The 6,081-nt window shown below is 38.6% G+C and overlaps 1 long non-coding RNA gene across 1 annotated transcript in view; it reads right to left on the bottom strand.

Annotated features, from left to right (window-relative positions):
- Nucleotides 1-556: 556 nt before the first annotated feature.
- Nucleotides 557-6,081, bottom strand: part of LOC144375814 (uncharacterized) — a 62,635-nt gene continuing 57,110 nt past the window's right edge. The window contains exons 3-4 of the long non-coding RNA XR_013435681.1: nt 5,732-5,964; nt 557-1,956 (exon numbers count right to left, since the gene is read on the bottom strand). This is a non-coding gene — a long non-coding RNA (uncharacterized LOC144375814). The remainder of the gene's footprint in view (nt 1,957-5,731; nt 5,965-6,081) is intronic.

The raw sequence follows: 6,081 nt of genomic DNA, 5'->3' as shown, positions 1-6,081 counted from the left end.
GCGAAGGACATTGATAATGGGGGAGGCTCTGTGTGTGTGTGTGTGTGTGTGTGTGTGTGTGTGTGTTGGGGTTTCCTGCGTTCAATTTTCCTGTGGATTTAAAATTGCTCCAAAAAAACTGTTAAATAAATATATGAAAAACAAAAACAAGATCTCTGCTTTCGTGGAAAGCATGTCGGGTGACCATCTCTGAGTACAAGCCAGGATAAAGATAGAAGCGGAGTGCGGAGCCGGTGAGGATAGTCTGACTGGCATTGATGACCTGATTTTCTGATCCTTTCCGAGACAGGCTTCACCTGACATTTCATGCGCTTTGCTTTTGTAAACTTTTGTGGCTTATGCTAATGAGATCTGGGTGTCTGTCACTAGCCTGTGTAAGAGTGCTGAAGCATGGGGGACACCACCACCTCTTCGGCAAGGTTATTTAAAGCATTAGTGTAGTAGAAGTAGCTACTCACTTAACCCCTTACTTAACCAGTGCAATGACCCACATTAAAAAAGAGCAAAAAACAAAAAACTCTCAATAAACGGCAATGATGATTTAAAAATCAGTTCCTTTTCTCAATTGATTTTATTTTTTTTAAAATACATGACAGCAGAATGTATTACAATTCTTATTACACATATAGAGCACAATTTTTCATATCTTTGTATACAGTATGTTCTCGCCAATTCATGTCTTTATACATCTTTTTCTAACTAGAGGCCCTAAAACAGCACAAAGCTCTACGCAAAAAAAAAATTTGACCATCGTTAAGCGTTTCAGAGGTATTGATGTGAGCTGCAAAAGAGCCTCCTCCCACCTTCTTTAAAAGAGGAGTCATTTACCTAGAGTAAGCAGGGATCCATCAAAAACAGCTGGGAGATATACACATTGAGCCCCCCAACCCCAGACCCCCTTTATAAAATGTGTCATGGAAGCTTGACTTGTTCCTTTTTTTTTTTTTTTTGCTAAGAAGCAGACTTTTTTTTCCCCCCTTGCAAAATCTTTTGTAAAACCTCAGATATGAAACAGATACAGGCAGAGCTTATATGCTGCCATGGCAACCCTGACTGCTCTAGCCCACCCTTCCCTTTGTGTTCCTGGAATCTCTCTGCATAGGCCGCCCCCCCCCCCAAATGCATTTGGTAGACATTGGTTGGGGATGGGAGCAGACAGTATGTCCCAGAGTTTCAGCTTGGTAAAATTAACTCAAATAATGTCAGAGCTGGAGAGGACTTTTTTTTTTTTTTTTTTGCATTGTTGCAAAAAAAAAAAAAAGGTATAAAAGGGCATGAACTTTGGGTTTGACCTGTTGCAAACTCAGAGAGTGAGCGGGAGGCAGAGGTGGTAGAGTCACCCCAGGGGTCTGAATCAGGTTTATTCGTGGGCTAAATAAGCATGAAGGTTAGAAGCTGAGCTTTATTGCAGTTGAATGGCAGAGCAGTCTTTTATTTAGACATCTCTTGCCTTTTTCTTTTCACTCTCTAACAAAGACATGTAAGTTTCTATATTACCTTACAATTTATAAAGCCCACACTCATTCATTGTCTTTTACTTTTGCAGATTTGTATATACGGACTTTACATGGCACTGGATCATTTATACTCTGCATGAAATTTAATTCATTCTCCTTCTAAACAATTATATTTCTTTGTATAATGCATTGAATGATTTTTAAGGCCTGTAGGAAATTCAAACTTGTGTTTCTACTGTACTATTCTCTCTCCCTCTAAAAAAATAAGACCTTTTTGTTATGGGAACGTTCAGATATATACAAAAGTTGAAAGAATAGTGTAATGAACAGTCATGCCCCCGTCATACATTTTCAACAATTTACTCTTGACCAATCTGTTTCATTTATATTTCTACTTCCAGGCTCCCAGATTATTTTGCAGTAAATTTCAGATGCATATTTCATCCACGAATTACAACTGATTCTTGGTATTCAGGGTAGTTAGGTTCTTCAAAGTTTGCTGTGAACACAGAATTAGTGAATCCTAAATCTCTGATCCTTGAGGAAATATAGTTAGCTTCCTTGTGAACCTCCAGCCACCCTTTTGCTAAGTGAGCCAAACATAGCCTTGTTGCATTTAAGTTTCTGATTGGAGAAACCTTATTTAATTCATGCTGTTAATTCATTAACCTAGAATTTGCAGCCAACAGCCCTATAGCTCTTGCCTGGATGATGCTTAGTTAACAGATGTAGTTTCTCTGGGAGACACATCGCAGACTTCATAGGCTAAGGAATACTAGATGGCACAAGAATGCAAATTACAAGATAGTTGATAAACCATGAAAAGGATAGTCCTGTACGGGGTGAAAGCAACGCCCAGGTACTGTATTCATCTGGGAACATAAGCACTGGATGACTCAAGATTTTTTTTTTTTAAAAACCACTTTGTGCATGTCCACTAATAACCAGAAAAGCACCAGGAACAAATTGCCTTTGCAATTACAAATGAAATCAGTGAGTAGGTGCATTCACAAATATAGAATCTGGGAGTCATAAGAACTAACTCTATTTCAGTACATATTGCAAAGAGAAGAACTTTTTCTGAAGAGCAACACCAAAGTACTATGTTACACGGGCCATAGGGTGGATAGTAAATGTTCTCCCAAAGGCCCATCTGTTGAAGGCTTGCTCCCCAGTCCCTGGTACTATTGAGAGGTGGTGGAACCTGTAGGAAGAGGGATCCAGTGGAAGGAAGTTAGGCTATTGGGACCCCGGCCCCTTCCTTTTTCTTTCTTTTCATTTCTCTGCTGCCATGAGGTAAGCAGACTCCCTCCACCAGATTCTCCACCATGATTCACTGTGCCACAACAGGGACAAGAGACTATGGATGGACACCTCTGAAACCATGAGCCAAAATAAACCTTTTGTCCCTTTCGGTTGTTTCTCTCAGGTATTTTGTCACAGTATTGAAAGATTACCACAACATTATTACATTATTACATGTAAAAAAAAAACTGAATAGTACTTACTGAACATCATTAAATATATTCAGTTTATGTCCAAATTCCATAATTGTCTCATAATATTTTTTTCATGCATGGTTTATTCAAATAGCCTTTTAAAGTTTTCTGAACTAGCCTCAACTCTCCAATGTATTCTGGTTTATTTTTAGCACCCTGTACACACCCCCCTGCACACTCACTTTATTCAAGGAGTTTTAATGGTACTTTTCCACTTCTTGATCAGGTGGGAGCTGTTTTACATGTTTTAAGCTATTGACGGGTTCCATCAAATTTCTTGCATCTGCACTGTATTTGGCAGAAATTCCTTCAAGTTGTTTCCATGTGGATAATGCCCTTCCCCACTTTGCAAAGCCAATGCAGATTGTTTTGCTAATTTTTCTGAGTGAGGGAATGGCAGTTCTATGGATCTTTGGAAGGGGAAAGGGATTAAAAACATGTGCTCCACCAGTCATCCTAAACTGAAAAGATTCAGTCTTAAAAGATTTATAGTACTCTTCATTTTATAACCAGTTAAGTAAGCTTATAAATTTAAAACAGAAAAAAGAAGTATCCACTCTTGAGAGTGCTACCCAGTCTCCTTCTTTATAGAGGCAATAGAGACTTCATTAATCAAACTTTTTTTTTTTTTAAAGATTTGTTGAACATCTATCATGTGTCAAGATTCGTGTTAAGTGCAAGATTGTAATTCAAAGTGGATCAAGGATGTAGGCATTAGGCCAGAGACCCTGTGCCTACGAGGAGACAAAGTGGGCCCAGCTCTCCATCATTTTGGCCTAGGAACCAAATTCCTTAAAAAGACTTCTAAAGTGCAAGAAGTAAAATCAAGAATCAATAAATGGGATGGTATCAAACTAAAAAGCTTCTTCACAGCAAAGGAAACAATTAAAGAACATGAAAAGAGAGAGCCCACAGAATGGGAGAAAATCTTTGCCACCTGCACCTCAGATAGAGCATTAATCTCCAAGATATGTAAAGAACTCAAACAACTTAACACCCAAACAACTACACAAAACAAACAAACAAGAAAACCAACAACAAATAACACAGTTGATAAATGGGCAAAGGAACTGAACAGGCACTTTACAGAAGAAGAAATATGAATGGTCAACAAATATATGAAAAAATGTTCAAGCCGGGCATGGTGGTGCATGCTTGTAATCCTCGTGGCTCAGGAGGCCGAGGCGGGAGGATCCCAAGTTCAAAGCCAGCCTCAGCAAAAGTGAGGCACTAAGCAACTCAGTAAGACCCTGTTTCTAAATAAAAATACAAAATAGGGCTGGGGATGTGGCTCAGTGGTCAAGTGCCAGTGAGTTCAATCCCTGGTACCATAAAAAAGGAAAAAAAAAAGTTCAACATCTCTAGCAGTTAGAGAAATGCAAATTAAAACCACCCTGAGATTTCACCTCACTCTAGTAAGAATGACAATTATCAACAATGCAAGTGACAATAAATATTGGTGAGGATGTGAGGGAAAAGATATACATTGCTGGTGGGACTGCAAATTGGTGCACTCAATCTAGAAAGCAGGATGGAGATTCCTCAGAAAAAATTGGAATGGAACCACCATTTGACCCAGTTATCCCACTCCTCACTTTATGCCCAAAGGACTTAAAAACAGCATACCACAGTGACACAGCCACATCAATGTTTATAGCAGCTCAATTCCCAATAGCTAAGCTATGGAACAAGCCTAGGTGTCCTTCAACAGATGAATGGATAAAGAAAACATGGTATATATACACACAATGAAATATTACTCAGCCATAAATAAGAATGAAATTATGGCATTTGCTGGTAAATGGATGGAACTGGGGACTATCACGCTAAATGATATTCCCCCAAAACCAAAGGTCAAATGCTCTCTTTGATAGGTGGATGCTATCACACAATAAGTGGGGGAGCAAAGAATAAAAGTTCATGGGATTAGAGAAAGGGGAAGGTAGAGAAGGGAACTGGGATGGGAAGAAGAAAGACAGTAGAAGGAATTGGACAAAACTTTCCTATGTTCATATGGAAGTTATACTGCATATATGTATAATATGTCAAAATACATTCTGCTGTCATGTACATCTAAAAAGAACAAATAAAAAGAAAAAAAATGAACTTTTCAATTCACACATGCACACACCCACAAATACCAGTTTGTACAAAAAGGAAGAGTCCCAGTCTCTGTCCTTGTGGTTCTCATAGCCAATGTAGCAAGAGAGTTACATACACGACTTACAGGGAATGGTGGAATCCATGATTGGCCAGTGCTGGGAGCAGAGGATTCTGGGAGCAGCAGAGAGTGATTGGCTCTTTCTGAAGTTCCCATGTTTGGAAAGTTTTATGAAGAAGGTGGTACAGACACAGTGGGGCAAATCAATGGACAGTAGGCAGAGGAGCAAGATGTGCTTGGAAAATAACAGGTAATCTGTTGTTTCTGGACAATACAAATATAAGACTAAAAAAAGATGATGGTGTGAGATTATGAAAGACTTTCATGTAAAGATCAGAAAATTTATCTCTCGGGCCAGTAGAAATCCAAGGATATTCTTTAATGCAGTATTGTGGCATGATTAGGAGTTCCATGAAATCAGAAAGAGCCACCAAATAAATCACTTTTAAAGCATGAAGAAAGGATGATAGAAACCATCAGATTCCAACTAATTCCCCCATCCAACTCAAATGTAAAGTGTTCCAGATAGAAGAACAACGTATATATATAAATGTGAGAAATCCTCTTCATTTTTACGAAAACTAAAAAAGAGAGCACCAATTATTTTCACTGACCTTCAATCTTAAACCTTAACTTCTTATCTCATGCTTTGATGGAGTAAAAGGAAATGCACTTCCTGGGTTCATATTTGATTATCAAGGGTATGCCCAAACAGAGCTGTGAAGTCAGGAACCTCTAAGTGCTTCTATCCTTTTCCTTCTGGCTCTCGAGATTGGAATTGTCCTCCAGCTCAGTAAAAGTGAGCATTTCTGCTGCAGGTTGCCATTATGTGTTTTTCTCTTAAAATCTGAAAAAAAAAAAAAAGACAATGGTTGCCTGATCTGTTTTTAGCTTCATTGGAGGGTCTTACCCAAATTTTTGGATTTTTTTTTTTTTATTCCAGGAGAAAGAGTGTTTATGCCTT

This window comes from Ictidomys tridecemlineatus, chromosome 3, assembly GCF_052094955.1.
Source record: "Ictidomys tridecemlineatus isolate mIctTri1 chromosome 3, mIctTri1.hap1, whole genome shotgun sequence".
In the NCBI taxonomy this organism is placed as follows: Eukaryota; Metazoa; Chordata; class Mammalia; order Rodentia; family Sciuridae; genus Ictidomys; species Ictidomys tridecemlineatus.
The sequence above is the reverse complement of the archived record's forward strand: the minus strand, read 5'-3'. Positions and strand labels throughout refer to the sequence as shown.